This window comes from Rhipicephalus sanguineus, chromosome 3, assembly GCF_013339695.2.
Source record: "Rhipicephalus sanguineus isolate Rsan-2018 chromosome 3, BIME_Rsan_1.4, whole genome shotgun sequence".
Lineage (NCBI taxonomy): Eukaryota > Metazoa > Arthropoda > Arachnida > Ixodida > Ixodidae > Rhipicephalus > Rhipicephalus sanguineus.
Window position 1 is genome coordinate 213,384,650 of NC_051178.1, and position 15,937 is coordinate 213,400,586.

Sequence of the window (15,937 nt, forward strand, 5' to 3'; positions counted from 1 at the left end):
TTCTATCTACGTATCTATCTATCTGTCTGTCTGTCTGTCTGTCTGTCTGTCTGTCTGTCTGTCTGTCTGTGTCTGTCTGTCTGTCTGTCTGTCTGTTTACCACGGGCCGCGGTGTATGGGTATGCGCCACAGGTGATTGACAGTTTATATCTACCCAGGAACGGTGCGAACCGACATTGGTAACTTAAATGCTAGAGCGGTAAAGAAAACCAACATCGGCAGCGTTGACTCAACGAATGGAAAGAATGAAAATTAGGGTCCCAGCAGGAATCGAACCCAAGCATTCTGCGTGGCAATCAGGTATTCTACCACTGAGCCACGCCAGGTCTATAAAGTGGTTTGGAAAAACAGCCTACGCAGGCGTAATAGCGGTGCAACGTCAATTGTGGTCATTCTAAACAGACAGGGCGTGCAAACACGGAGCCAGCCAGCCTCGACTCTTTAAAGTTGTGCACATGGACTTCACGGAATTGAAAAAGAAGAGTCCAAGGGTTCCCAAGACACAGTCTTTTCTAGTTGCAATCGATCGGTGCACCAGAATGGCAGCAGCGCATCCAGGACGAGAAGACGCTAACAGCGTTATGGCTTTGCTTGACCGTGCGATATTCTCACAGCTGAATGTTGCGATATCAGACAATGGACCATTCTTAAGCAAGAAGCTTCAGCAGTGGGCAGATAGCCGTGGTATTACGCTATGCCGTTGCGCTCCATTTCACCTGCAGGCTCAATGGAATGGCTGAAAGAGTCATCTGTTACATCAAGCAGTTCATTTCCATGTATCCAATGTTTAAAGGTGGATGGAAATGCTGCCTAGAAGTGGCTATGGCTCACCACAACAGAACACACACTACGAGTCTTGGCTGCAGCCCACATTTTGCTGCTTATGGCGAAGTTGCAATATTGCCAGCTGACAAAGAACTTGGAATTGATGACAAACTGCAACTGCTTGAACACCGGAAAACAAAGAAACAAAGCAGATACAGAAAGGCGATCAAGCACCAATTTGATAAGCGACACCAAGGACACAGGTCGGACATTGGACTGAATGATCTTGTGCTTGTACGGAAGGGCCTACCGGGTAGCGAAACAAGAATTCTTGGACCTTTTAAAAAGTCGTGAAAATCTCGGTACAGCAAGGTGTGCTTAAGACTGTAGGCTACCTCAATAACGGACAGCTAGCATTCGCCACTGCAAGCAACGTTCTTCTGTATCACCCCAGGAGGGGTGAAAAAAAAAGTGGGGTTCAAAAGGGTTTTTCCCTTTTGCTGCATAAAAGGGGGGGAGGGTGGAAGGAAGAAGAGGGAAAGAAGATGCAGGAGTTAAGTTCTTGGAGGCAGAGCGGAAAGAAGAACGAAAATAAACAGTAATGGCGACCGTATTGGGTTCGTGACTTCTTGGTGTCGTTACAATAATATCTGGGCTTTAACGTGCCAAAACCATGATATGATTATGAGGCACGCCGCAGTGGAGGGCTCTGGAAATTTTCGCCATCTGGTGTTTTTAACGTGCACTGACATCGCACAGTACACGGGCCTCTACCATTGCGAATCCATCAAAATGCAACTGCCGCGGCCGGGGTTGAACCAGCGACCTTCGGGTCAGCAGCCGAGCACCGTAGCTGCTAACACCACCGCGGTGGATCCCTTATTTTCTCTAGTATTAGCAAAACGGTTGCTCGTGGTGCTGTTGCACATGTCACTGTTCCCAGGAAAGTTAATAGTGGAAACATTGCTACACTTTAAGAAAAAAAAAGTAGGTCACGGCAGCCGAATCCCTTTGGTAATTCATTTGACTTCTTTTGGAAGGTAGAATTAGAAAATGAGATTAAACTTTTCTGCAAGAGTCAATTGCCACTCGTGCAGCGCGTTTCGACCGGCTAGCGTGTTGAAGATACATCGCGTGGCTGGCGTTCGGCGCCGTTCGCGTATGCTGCCTGGCGGGGCGCCGGGGCTCGCCGTCACGTCGGCACGACTGTGGCGGCGGCGCCTCCTCTCTGCTTCCCCTGTCTCATGAAGTGCGTTGCGTGTTTGGTAGTGTTTTTTTTTTTTTCTAGAAAATGTGTGCATCTTGGGTTGCACTCACGCGGAGGCTCCATGCTGGAAGTGACGCTTGGAGGGGACCATATTCATGGAGCTGTGGACATGGGCAACGTGCACCTGTTAATAGACAGTTTTAGTTCAGCATCTGCAACCGCTCTGCAGATGGAGCCTGCCATTGCGAACACACTTTTAGTTGGGCGTACGCAGATGTGCAGTGCACGATACGTTGTGTGCACTGCAAGCGAAGCACCCCACAACACTTTTAGTTTACCGTGCTGTGATACGTTTTACTCAACTAGACAAGTCATATTCGAGATGTAATTGTTTTCGAGTGCTTATCAACGCCACTGACGTCAGAAGTATACTAGGTCTCAGTAACAACGTTGCCTCTGTGATCTGTGCGCAGGGCCTCAATGGCCAGGGTAACGGCCGCCAGCGTACACGTCAGACCGCGGCATTGACTGTGTGCATTTTTAACGCCGTTCCTGGGAGCATTGGTTGTGCGGTTGACCTTTGCCTTGTACGTTCAGCTTTAATATGTGTGCACAGCTTTGAAGCTGGGTGCACTACGCAAGAAGGACATTTGATGAGGCACAGCCACACTGGATGGAACACAGCGTCCTGTCCTTCCTACGGCCGTGAATGAGGCGTAGGATGCTAAGCAGCAACTGGTCGTATTCAACGTATTCTTGAGTTTCCGATCTACACGCAACACTTTCAGGGAGTTAAAGCTTGCACAACGCTTAACGCGCGTTATGTTGCAGCATGAATAAAAGTACATACCAAGCTTACTTTCTGCTTTTTTTACGGTGTCATTCGCCGAGAAGCCTGACAGAAAGAGATTAACGCGTTCCCGCACACAGCCTGTCGAAGACGGTTGCTTGAGGATTTTTGTGAGATGCCAGGCTATGTCTTCCCACTCGTCAGGACACCGGAACTTGTCGCTTGATTGTACCTTGTCTGGCATGGGAACATGTCCTTACAATGTGGAGTACACATGACTTGCATCGGGTTCGCTGTTGCTGTCTGCATCGAAAGCCACTGCAGCCATCGTGTGCTCTCGTTTCTGGTTTGTTCGAGGTCTGGTGAGAACGCAACGTAGTAAGCGTTGCGTTACGTACGAAAAGTCTTGTTACGGGTGTAGACATGCGTCCCTGGAATAGATCCGTTACGTACGGCCAACTAAAAGTTGCGGAATGGCTGGCAGCCTGCGTCCGCCAAGCTGTTGCGGACGCCCAACCAAAACTGTCAGTCGAGTTGAGACCGTTATGCGCGTCTTTGTACAGGCTCCCCACGCGATGCGCAGCGCCTATAGGGGCGCCACTGAAAGCCGCGTAGCGGCGGCCGTAGGAACCGCTGGCGGGTCGCGTAGCAGACGCCTCTTCACTGCAAGCATGACGGAAGTGCGCGCGTGCGATTTGCCGCTTGTGCGCGTCCCAAATAATTATTTTTGCGGTGATAGTGTGCGCAAAGGAGCCGCACTTTATAATAGTGGACATGTGTCCGATGTCACAGCTGTGTTGGACGACAATGTCACCATACGCGCCAAGTGTTTGCCACAGACGAGCGTCAACAAGCTTTCCTACGAAGTGGAGCTCATGATAAGTACACCGCTTTCTTTATAACTTCCCGATCACTAATGCCTGCATGCGTTGACGCATGAACCAACGTTTTTTTCTCGATACAGTAGCTTCGTTTACGTGCCATGTGTTCATATAGTAGATTTTGAGGGAGCGCTGTCACACCGGGGCATGGATTTCACGGGTGCGGCCACGCGAAGGGTCAGCGTTGGTAAAACTTTGAAACCAGCTAGATAAACTTGTGAAAAAATATCTCGGCAGCTTGCGCTAGTGGCGCGGGACTGAGTCACTGCGGAGCTGGTGGTCACATATCTTGTCATAGCAGCTTGGCTACGTATTTGCTGTGTGTGTTCAGATAAGAACGTCGGTGGATGTCCGTCAACCCCCTGTAATTTCGCTGAAAAATATATTTTGTTGTTTCTAAGTGAAAGCAGGCGTTCTCTTATTATTTCGACCTTTCGTAAGCAAATTGAGCTGTTTCTTGTTTATGTTCTATCTTTTTTTTCTTTTTTTAGGGAGCGGGCGAGCGCGGTCGGGCTTGCAGAAGCGCCGCTTGTGCCGCCACGCAACGTCTGCGTTATCACGTTACCGACGTGCCATGGGATCCTCTCAGTGGATTCTCTCCAGCCACCTCCTTTGTGAGCCGTACGCAGGCACCGGTGATCGCAATGCAGTGCCATCATTAGGTAGAATGCAGCCGATTTCGTGCAGCACACGTGTGATTCCACGGCGCTTTTGTAAAGGAGCCGTCACCTGCCCCCATTCTCTGGCATTGCGCTTCGCTCCATTCGTTTTTCAAGAGAACCTAGGCACCGCGTCCTATCAGTAATAACAACCTCATGTGCGTTGTAGCGTCTACAATGCAGGCGAGGTGACCAAGTGGGAACGTAGTAGCGTTCGCTGAAGACGTAGCGACATAAATGGAGAAATAAAAACACGGTAATCGTTGTAACACTGCCGTAGACAAAGCGCGATTGCTTACTTTCTACGTCGTACAGCCGCAATCCACCGCCGTCGTCGCTCTCGCTCATGAAATAGCACCGGAAACCTGTAGAAGTGCGTTCCTGGCGATTTTTTTCTGTGTGTTTGAGCAGCCGACAACGCAGCAGTTATTTTTCGACATTGCTGAGGCCCGACAGAGTCGTTAAATCACGACGAAAACACATCCATCCATGCACTCGCGTAGACGCTCGCGGGAACACTGCTCGCCGGGACCCGTCAGCGATTCCGAGCCGTGGCGGCAGATGGCGTCGTCGGCGCTTTGCGCATCGCATTATGAGCGATGCAATAAGTTATCAAGGGCGATTGTTTGCTGACTGCAGATCATGGGTTGGCAAACTCCTCAGACTCCGATCGAGCCGTGAGTCTGAGGGAGTCAGGGTGAGTAATATTTTCGTGAGTCTGAGTCCGAGTGAGTCCGGTTGTGAAAAATTTCAGTGAGTCTGAGTCCGAGTGAGTCCTAAAGGCAAAATATATTTCATGAGTGGGTCTGAGTGAGCTCCACATTTTTTGCCGATCTATGCTGCAGATTGTGTCCGCACTGCTGAAGGCGCAATATGTCACTTTGAGTTGCAGTTTCGTGTAAGCCCTAATAACATTTGCAGCGATATTCATGGTGCAGCCTGCGTCCGCTCTCGGGAACGCAAAAAAAAAAAAGAGGTCAATCCGTGTGGAAAACACTTCGATGTACTAAAGAAATATAATGGCTTTCCTTTATAAAAGATGATAGTTTGAGGTGCAGATTCAGCACGGCCCTTCCAGCACATACGCGGCATTCAGTTAAATTGGACCTGTCTCGTTGGGGAGGTGAAGAGCTCTGATAATACGATATCGATGTCGCGCGTTGCCGGGGCCACCGCCATGTACGCTTTTACCCTCATTTCTGGTTGCTGTTTGTGGGGTTTGCCTGCATCTGTGGTGACGTTTTGTGTTATAATAGAACAGAATGAGCATACGTGGCTCTGTGGGTGCTATGTACGGCGATTCTCTATATTGCTGCGCGTCTTATTTTTCATGAGTTGAAGCTTCAGCCACAAAGACTGTGGGCAACGCGCTGCGCAGGTCGTGCCGCGATGTGTAAGAAGCTTCGCGATTGTTTTGGAACGGTCCGTTAAGATTGCGCGCCGCACACGAATGTTCCAGCTTTGTCGAGAGATAACGCCGCCACCAGCGATATCGCTGGAAAGTTCGATAGCGCCTGTATAAAAGTCGACGCTCTGTTCGCTGCTATCGGTGCATACCGTGTGTTGCTGTAAATTAACTTTCCGTTTCTCGGCCACAAGTTCGGCCAAATAAAGTTTCATCTTGAAAATGCCGACTGCTGTCTTTGTCGACGTCACGACCACGTGACAATATGATATGTCTGATCTCAATGCAGATGGCGTCCGCACGTGTTCAGTGTCGTGCGGCCGCTCGCACTTGCATGTGTTTATCTGAGCCTTTAAGAACAGATTACGCTTGTAAAACACTCGGTAAATAACCCCTCACGGCGTGCCCATGACTGCCGATGGGTGCATTTGAGCGCCGCATATGCTGCGCAAAGCCGGGCTTACACGGGGAGCAATTTGCGATTTTTCAGGAGTGCTTTCATTAACGCATAGCTGTGACTATTACGAAACAAGGTTCCCGCCGTCTTTGTCGTTAAAATTTGTTTTCGTTGAGAAATTGTTTAAATCAAAACACTCATGCCATAGGCAGGGATGCAACAGCTGCGCCAATATGATACTTTGCGCCAAGCTGAGCCAAAAGCGTGAAATTTGTTGAAATTGCGCCACGCTGCGCCAAAATGTCCGACCAGCTTCAAAATTTTCTCAGTTGCGCAAATTTCAGCAAGAAATGGAGGCCGCGTTAGTCATCTGCAGTGTGGGCATCATCATCCAATACAGACGCGCAGACCCTAAGTCCCCAACGAAAGAAAAGAAAAAAGTCACAGTTTCAGTGCAAGGACGAAGCATTGAATGCGATAGCAACAAATTGTAATGTTATACGAAGTGAGGCTGGCAGCAAACTCTTTTGTATTCGATCTCGCGTAACTCTGCAAAACGTTGGTGTAAGAAAATATGGTCGCTCCAGGGAAAGATGCTCTTTCTGCACCGTGTCTTTGCATCGAGAGCACAGCACGTAGAAGGGCATACGAGCCGCACGCTGATGGCTGCCGAGATATCGCGCGCGCCAGCGATCGCGACCGCGCCCTTAGAATCAAAGTTCAAAGTTGCTGCCCGAGCGACACCCCCCCCCCACCCCCCCGCTTCTTTTCGTGCTCGTTCAAGACGGGTGGGGCCTTTCCTCTCTGCTTCGACGGCAAGCCTCCCGAGCGGAGTGGTGTTATCGCATGTGCCCTCCGAGCGACGGAGATGGGCCGGCTCGTTTGATCTCTGCTTCAGCCGCGTTCGTCGCTCGCACTCGCGCGTTTTTACTCGCGGTAGAACATACTATGCGTGGGGGGGATGTTATCAACTTGGACTTTATACGGGACATGACGGCTAAACCCCGTCGAGAGTGACCATATAATTGCCATCGCAATATATGGCCATAAAAAGGACATTGGTTCTCAAATTTCCTGGCGCTTGTTTTATTGTGTCCAGAACGCTTTTTAAGGCACTGTTGCCGCAGTACACTGGTGTCTTGCGGAAAAGCGTACTGAGATTTAGAAGGGGCTATTAGCACTAGCTGTCAGGAACACAGCACATTTTGTTCCTTAATTACTCATTCGTGCAAACGCTGCGCAATTACGAGTATTAGTATGATCGTTGACGTCAAAAAAATATTGGCAATCATTTGGAGCTGCTGTGTATGGCGTTTATGCGGCCTTTATGCGGCCTTTATGCGGCCTTTATGCGGAAAACTGGCGTACAAAAACGTACGCCAGTTTTCCGTTTTCTCCACCCCCACTTGCTCCTGCTTTACGAATCTCCCGAATTTCGAGGTTGCCAGGTTCGCAGGTCCACATTAGCATTTGCAGTGCCTGTCGAAATATTGGACAGGCCCTGCAAATGCTAATGTTGACTTGGTCATTGTTCGCACTGTAGGGTGGCTCAACACAATGCTTTTTTTGAAATAGTAGTGTTCATGTGCACTGTGCACGAGTTAGCTGATGTTGAATCGATTGTACGTATTTTTGTTTTCGTTTCTAAAAGTAAGCATTCTTTGTTATACTGATTCAAATTTGGGATTTTATGCTAAAAAATTCAGGTTTTTTTTCGTAACCTGCTCCAAATTTGGATTTTTGTGCTCCAAAAGCAACATTTTGCTGCTCCAAAAATTGCTCCAAATCCTATTTCAGCTGTTGCACCCCTGCATAGGTGTATATAGTTACGGTTTGTCGCGTAAAGACTGTTTTTAAATCCAAATCACTCACTTTTATATTCACAATCATCGGGGCTCACGTACGTTCATTCTCATTTCCGCTTGTATTCGTCGATGCTCACATTCGTCGACACTCACTCAAGTTTATACTCATGCCCCACTCACACTCATCGGCCCTTACTGAAATTCATACTCACGTCTACTCACATTCATCGGCGCTCGCTCACGTTCATACTCACCCTATTCACACTCATCGATACTCATTCACTTTCATACTACACTCATAGGTACTCACTCATATTTATTCTCATTTCCACTCACACTCGTCAATACTCACATTCATACTCGTGCCTACTCACTCATGAGTACTCACTCGAATTCATACTCACGTCCACCACTCACATTCATTGGTCATCACTCACGTTATAGTACTCACGGCAACTTACACTCATTGGTACTCACTCACGTTCATTCTCACGGCCACTCTCACTCGTTGATACTCACTCACATTCAACTCGCACCTACTCACACTCATCGGTACTTACTCACGCTCATACGCACGTCCACTCACACTCATCGATTCTGACATTCATACTCATGCCTACTCACACTCATGAGCACCCACTCACGTTCATACTCACTTCTAATCACACTCGTGAGTACACATTCATGTTCATACTCACCTCTACTCACACCCCTCGTCACTCACTCATACTCACAACGTTCAAATGAGTGTGAACGAGTGTACTCATAAGTGAGTATGCCGAGCTATGGAAAACTTGGAGCATGCCACTTTCCTGTCAAGAATGCTGTGTCAGGTTGATGACATGCATGCTGTTCGTGACCTTGAAGGGCCGGGCGCGCAGTGATAATGCAAGGGAAGGCACAGGACATAGATGACGATTATTGTTGTGGGACAAAAAGACATGCCTTTGTACTTCCTTGCTATTTAGAGCGTAGATCTTTCTGGCATCCAGTAAAATTGTTTTCAGATATGCCACTTAGTATCTGAAGCTTGTCGCATCATATGCATACACAAAAGACTGAATGATATTTGGATGAGCACGATGACACACTGGCACTAAGACATGCAATAGCAAAATGTTTTTGCTGCAGGAAATGGGAGTCTGGTACTGGGCTAAGATGTTCTCCTATTTGTGGTTCAACAAGTCTCCAATGAGGAGCCCTATGAAGTTTGAAAAATGGAGCTCTCGATGTTCACAGTGGTTCGAATAAAGCAACAGTACATATTACATACTTGTGATTTGGTTTGTTGCAGTGAGCGGCACCTAATTTAGCTTAATCCCACTTTCTTTTTTCCTGGTTTTCAGGGTGGCAAGGCTGCTAATCTTGATCCATTTATACCAGCAAGCTGTGGGAAAGGCGCACGAGCCATCGTCAAAACAGAATCATTCTTTCATAACTAATAAACCTGCTAAATTAAAGTGCGGCAAGAATGTACAACACTGCTTGTTTCTTCTATAGCTTAAAGGGCCCCTAAACCACCTCGCATAATTTTTTCAACATTTCGAGTAAACGCTAGCATCGAGTTCAGAACGCCGTCACAATGAACAATGCCAAACACGGCAGCGCAAGAAACAATCTCTTCTCCTCTATGGGCCTTTCGGTGATCCTCAGCAATGACCGTGACGTCAACATTGCCGTCTTGTCATGTCATTCAAATAGAGAACCCGTTTGCTTGGAGGTACGCGTGCACGCCGCTCTTCCTCCTCGCTCGGCCATAAGGAGACGAGCTGATAAAGGGAGCTTAGCGAAGGAAACTGCTACACCACAACTAAAGAGAGTGGTAAGCTGGGCTAGTTGGTATGTATTCATAGTAATAAACAGCACGAAAAAAACTAGAGACGATTTAGCAATAAAATTTTTTCGGTATGTCGATGAATACCTAATAATAATGAACGACTCCCACCAGGACTCAACTGCTGGCGAGATATTGTCGATTTTCGTAAGGAACGGCTCGGCCTGAAGTTCACGTCCGAGCGGGCGATGCATCCAGTTTCTCGACCTGTGTCTCGTGTTCTCTCCCACACATGTGTGTTGGAAATACGCCCCAAGGTCTGTCAAACCACTGTTGAATTATACTGGTAAAAAACGCTATAGTGACATCATGTTTTCGCTTGGCGGTAAGTAAATCCTGTCCTCACATGATGTGCGACAGCCTCAACTCGCAGGCTTATAAACTGACGGTGGCTGGCTTTCCAGAGGAAAGGCTTTCCTTCACTGCAGAAAAGCTGGCACGAGACATCAAGAAGGGCAGAACAAGGGTGCGAACGGAAGCAGCGTAGGAACATACCTGTCCTCCCCTACGCTCGATCTCGTGCATAAAGAAGGTCACATCTCGCTGCCCCCAACAAGCTGGGTAAGCTTTGTGTGAAGGTCGACCGGCGTATCGCGAGCAGGTCGCCGACACAGGAACGTGCCTGTCGACACGCCAATAAGTACATCCCTTGCTGTACGTCTGTAGTGTACTCGATCCCACTTTCATGTGACCGTGTGTATGTTGGGCAGACGGGGCGCTGCGTTAATGTGCGCCTGCGTGAGCACAACAATTCTCTCAAGGGCCAAGCTAGCTCGCACTTGTCGCTACACTGTCGTGAATGCGGATGTGCTTTGTTTGGAAACACCACCATTTTGTACCGTCACGGGGGGCAAACGCAGTGGGAAATTGTGGAGGCTGCCCACATCAGTGCTCCGTCAGATGCATGTGTCGCTCAGGCCTCGATTGCCTTACTTGACAAAGAGCTTGATTATCTGAGCCAGCGCCTCCTCTATTTTTTCAGTGCCTGGGCGAACGCTCTCCTCGGCTTCTGAAGGAAAAAATTGTAGCGCAAAGCAACACACAGACAGACAGAGAGGACGGGACTGGCGCTACCAGTCCCGTCCTAACTGTCTGTCCGTGTGTTGCTTTGCGCTACAATTTTTCCTTCAGAAGTCATGAACCAACTAGACCAACAAAAATTGGGGGACCCTTAAGCTTCGCCTTTAAGAGTTGAACGCGATAGCGAAATCCGGCCCCTAGTGCGCACTTCAACCACCCTTACAAAAAAACTTGCAGCCAATCTGCAGAAATTCTACAGACCACGAGTCACCCCTGATTCGGAATGCGGAAAGAAAAGTGACAAACTTTCTGTCACCCCTTGTCACCTCCCAGTAGGCAATTGGAACACCTTTTCTGCAGAAAGTCCGCAGAGCATTTGTAGCCGCCAGGATGCAGCATGCCGGCAGAATGTCTGCAGAGCGTCTGCAGAATGTGTGCGTAGCTTTGTCGCGGATGAAAAAAATAAGAGCTACCCTTTGCGTTAGCACCAGGACTCAAGTGACGTGCAGCATCCAGGGGTAGAATACCGTACATACACCCACCAACACACGACCACAGCGTACACGCAACAACAGCAAAGTAAATACCTCACACTCACGCTTCACAACCTAACACCGACCACCCGGTGTTAGGTTGTGTTAGTGCCGGTGGGAAAATTCCTACGCTTCAAAATTTTAAATTTACACGTTGACAGAATGCATGTAAATTTATGCTGGATGTTAGGTAGCCATAAAACACACAGACCTGTTAATCTACACCCGCCAAATGTGCAACGCTATTTTAATTAGCGAATTCCAATTACCAGCTGGCAGGCTGTCGCATGGTGCTCCGGAAAAGCTGCAGTCTTTCTGCAAAAATTCTACAGACCATGAATAACCCAGGTGCAGAGCACGTGAAGACAAGTGACAGATTTTCTGTCACCCCTTATCAGTGTGTGACTGAAAGGTGAAATCCATTTAATCAGTATTATCAAATCTGTCATGGTCCAGAATATATGATACATATATATTATATAGATCCACACGCACGCAATCTGGGCGCTCATTATTAGAAAAGTCTCCTTGCCATCTGCTAGGGGTCTGCAGAAAATCGGCAGACTAGGTCTATATGGGGGTGACTGGTGGGTGACTGAAAGGTGAAATCCATTTAATCATTATTATCAAATGTGTGATGGTCCAGAATATTTAGATAGATACATATAATATGCATCCACACGCACTCACTCTGGGTGCTCGTTATCAGACAGGTCTGCTAGGGGTCTGCAGAAAATCTGCAGACTAGGTCTATATGGGGGTGACTGGTGGGTGACTGAAAGGTGAAATCCATTTAATCATTACTATGAAATGTGTCATGGTCCAGAATATATAGATACATACATATATATTATATACATCCACACGCACACACTCTGGGCGCACATTATCAGAAAAGTCTGCTCGGGGTCTGCAGAAAATTTGCAGACCAGGTCTGCAGAAAGGTCAAGTCTACAGGGAGGTGACTGGGGTGACTGGGTGGACACTCATAGGTGACAGACAGGTGAAACCAATTTTTGTAAGGGCACTAAGTGCATATTTATTAATGTGTATTGTTACACACAGACGCACACACTCACGCGCGCGCGCGAATGGTACAGCTTTTTGAACGGAGAACCAGCCCATTTCAAGACGTTAACACAGAGTGGTACAGTTTTTTTATCTAAAGCAAGAGTCGCATGGCCTCCAAGATACACGCCGTGCGCCCGCCATCTCGAAGGCCACGAAGAGTCGAGACATATTTCTCACAATGCCTCACAGATGGCAGCACATTAGCGTTTGCTGTTTGCTTGATCAACGCCTCCTATTGGCCGCGAGATCGAGTGGAGTCGCCGCCTGGCGGCTACTGGCTGAAGCGCACCTAGTGTGGATTGCTCCCTGCGTCGTCTGCTAGCCACGTCGTGTTTGCATGTGCGCGTACGTCCTGCGCGTTCTCAAAGGACGGTTTGTTCTGTTATGTTAGCGCGAGTTTAACTGCTCGTACGTATACCTAACATGGTGTGCAGGAGCAAATGGGCCTGCTCGGCTGCATGCGCATTGTAATAAGATCAGTGAGCGCGACTTCCGAGAGGGCTATGTATTGGTGTCGTACCCTTCGTTCGCCAGAATCATTTCAGTGTTGGTGCAGCTTTCTGGCTCAAGCACATCCTAAAGTGCACTTGGCATAGCCCCAAACGTGAGGAGCATTAAATAGTGTGTGAAGGCACCGTTTTAGCGACTCGTTGGTAAACAAAAACGAGGCTCTAGGCCACGCACTTTCGCGTTGTTGTTAGGTGTATAACTGCGGCACTGTATAGTTCATCGGTTATGCGATGATCTTTAGTTATGCTTAAGATTTCCATTTATTGTAGTGGTCCCGCTACAGCGAAACATTTCTATGACGTGAAGTCTGACACTTCCGTACTCAAACTGTCCCCTAAAAAAAAACAGACAAAACAGACAATGGAATGACACAAAAAATGACAAAAAAACAGACAATGGAATGACACGACAGTGACAAAACAGTTTCCGCGCGCAATTTTAACTTGGGGTGAAATTTATGAAGAATCACCCGTGTGCTTAGATTTAGGTATGCTTTGAAGAACCCCAATGTTCAAAATTAATCCCGACGGCGTGCCTTACATTTCTGTCGTATGATTTCACGCAAAACCTCATCTTTTTTTTTTTACATTATCTTGAGCATTTGTGTGAAGTTGTTAGAAATTGATGGAAGGCAGCGGACATTATTAGTTTGAAAAAAAAAAAAAACTATTCCTTTTATAACTATTCCGTAGTGATTGCACTTGCTATTCAACTGAGCTGCACATCACTTCCAAGTATTATGCAGTAATTTGTGAGAAAAGGGCACCGAGACTGCTAGATGGAACACACAGAAAGCGACGGCACTAGCAACAGCGCCCGTTCGGCGGCACGGCGGCTCGAACCGGAAGTCGATGCAGACGTGCCGTAGCCCACAATTTTTTGCGAGAGCCGCGTTTTTGCTATCCACCTGGGCATGCGAGACTCCCGCATGCGGCGCGCTTCGGCGCGCTGCATGCGGGAGTCTCGACCAATCATGGCGGCGGAGAGTAGCTTGGCGAGGAGGAAACAGCGCTGAGAGGAGGAGTTTATGCTACCTTTGTTCAGGGTGCGGGGTAGGTTGGAAGGTGGAAATTTGTGCGGATGAGAAGGCAGAAGAAGCTGACGCCAAGTGTAGACAATGCGAGATCGAGGAGAAAATGGAAAACATGATGGCTGTCTAGAGCGGGCTGATGACGAGAATCGCAGAGTTGTAGAATGCCTTGGCGACAGAGCGAGAGAAAATGAAGGTCATGGGAGAAAGGCTCAGGTCAGCCGAGGAGGGCCTATTGAAAGTCGTCAAACTGAACAAAGAAGACGCAGGTGACGGTGGAAGGGCGATGACCACCCGTGGGGGAGAGGCGAACGGAACATCGGGCATGACAAAGACAGATGCAGTGGTCACAGGGCCCAGCTTCCGGGAAGTAGGTTTGAGGGAGGGAGGGGACAAAGCGGCAGCCGTGACTCACGCTAGTCACCTAGTCAGCAGCCAGGTGCAGGTTTCAGAAGGAATGTCTGAGTGGGTCATTATCGCCGGTGACTCAAATTTAGTTCGCTGCGCAAAGGCAATCAAGGAGAGGGTGAAAGGCGATAAGAGAGTTTCGATACGGACGTTCCCAGGACATACGCTGGGGTCAGTCATGAGGCAAGCGAGTGAAAAAACGCCAGGCCTGCGCTGAATACGCAGCACAGTCACAGCGAAAGCTGGAAGAGCGGCTTTTCTTGAGCCCGTTGTAAGCTCTCTTGGGGCTGCAATACAAATACACTAGAAAGGTACCCACTACGCCATAAATCACAATTTTTGTGAAGTTGGGAAGCACCTACTAAGCCATTATTCGTCATTCTGCGGAGAAACGAGGCACAAGCTACACGTCTGTAAGGCATTATGTGCACTTTGTTGACGCGACGACTGATGACGATGAAGAATTGTGGCTCAGCCCTTTGTAATGGGTTGGAAGCTTTAAACGGCCCACCAGTTGTGTAATTTGCATTGGGTGATGCCCGGTCGCTATTTCCCTCTCCCGTCATGCTGTATAACATACGTTGACGTGGGAGAGAGACGGGGGGGGGGGGGAGGAACTTTACTGAGACCCCGAGGAAATGGATCATGCGCTTATGGGCTTCCTTGGCAACCAATACAAGTGCACTTGCGAGGAACCCACTACGCTATAAATCATTGTAATTTTACTGAGACCCCGAGGAAATGGATCATGCGCTTATGGGCTTCCTTGGCAGCCAATACAAGTGCACTTGCGAGGAACCCACTACGCTCTAAATCATGGTAATTTTACTGAGACCCCGAGGAAATGGATCATGCACTTATGGGCTTCCTTGGCAACCAATACAAGTGCTCTTACGAGCAACCCACTACGCTATAAATCATTGTAATTTTTGAGAAGTAGGGCAGCAGGCACTGTGCCATTTTTCTTCATTCAACGGAGAGCCGTGGTACCTGCTAAACGCATGTAAGGCATTATGCGCACTTTGTTGATGCTGTGCCCGATGACGACGAAGCATTATGGCAGAGTCCTTTGTAATGGGTTGGAAGCATTCAACAACCTACTCGTTGCGCAATTCGCATTGTGTGGCGCCTGTTTACAGAATTCGCGTTGTGCGACGCTTGGTGTTTATTTTACTCTTCTAGCATGCTGTATTGCATATGGTAATGTGGTTCCTTCCCGACATGAAGCCTGTATAGGACCTTTTTGCAAAGCAGGTTCAAGCACCGGCATGGCTCAGAGGTTGAATACTGGGCTCCCACGCAGAGGCCCAGGTTCGAACCTCGTTCCATCCTGGAATTTTTTCTTATTTCCTTTTTTTTTATTTCGAGCGATACTGGTTACGGACACCGGCGGCGGCGGCGGACAACTACGGCGCCAAAAACGGCCGGTGAAATGATCTCATAACAGCTTTCGCTGTAAAACTCGCAGCTAAAGCTCACAGACGTAACCTCGTGGTAATTGCGGGAGGGCTAAATGACGTCTTGAATAAAGAATCGTCAGGACTAGCGACGACCTTGGTGAAAGGGGTCGATGACATGCGCGCCGTGCCTCCCCATGTGCAAATTGTAGTATGCACAGTACC

At 48.4% G+C, this 15,937-nt stretch overlaps 1 protein-coding gene across 1 annotated transcript in view; it reads left to right on the forward strand.

Moving 5' to 3' along the window:
• Window positions 1-9,373, forward strand: part of LOC119388267 (methyl-CpG-binding domain protein 2) — a 49,453-nt gene extending 40,080 nt beyond the window's left edge. The window contains exon 6 of the mRNA XM_049413893.1: window positions 9,256-9,373. The gene's annotated coding sequence lies outside the window, so the exon portion shown is untranslated. The remainder of the gene's footprint in view (window positions 1-9,255) is intronic.
• The last annotated feature ends 6,564 nt before the right edge of the window (window positions 9,374-15,937 follow it).